We start from the raw sequence: 321 nt of genomic DNA, 5'->3' as shown, positions 1-321 counted from the left end.
TTTATAGCAAATGTCCTCACAATAATAATAACCCTGTTTTTAATATTTATACATGGTTAGACAGAAACAGTCTATCCATCACTTTGCTGTTTCTGACAGGATATGACACTTGCAATCTGACAAGAATACCTTCACGTAACAATGTCATCTTCTTATCAAACTAGGTTTTGGATGCATCACATGTTGTAGCCTCACGGAATACAAAAGTAAAAACAGTTGCTTTTAGATATCATGAATCGTATCTATTATGTCAAGAAGTATTTTGATTTTCTGCAGTATGGTGTTAAAGTATTTTACTTTTCTGTGGAGTATTGTTTTGAG

The sequence above is a fragment of the Chiloscyllium plagiosum genome, chromosome 22 (genome assembly GCF_004010195.1).
Source record: "Chiloscyllium plagiosum isolate BGI_BamShark_2017 chromosome 22, ASM401019v2, whole genome shotgun sequence".
In the NCBI taxonomy this organism is placed as follows: domain Eukaryota; kingdom Metazoa; phylum Chordata; class Chondrichthyes; order Orectolobiformes; family Hemiscylliidae; genus Chiloscyllium; species Chiloscyllium plagiosum.
Note: the sequence above shows the minus strand (reverse complement) of the source record.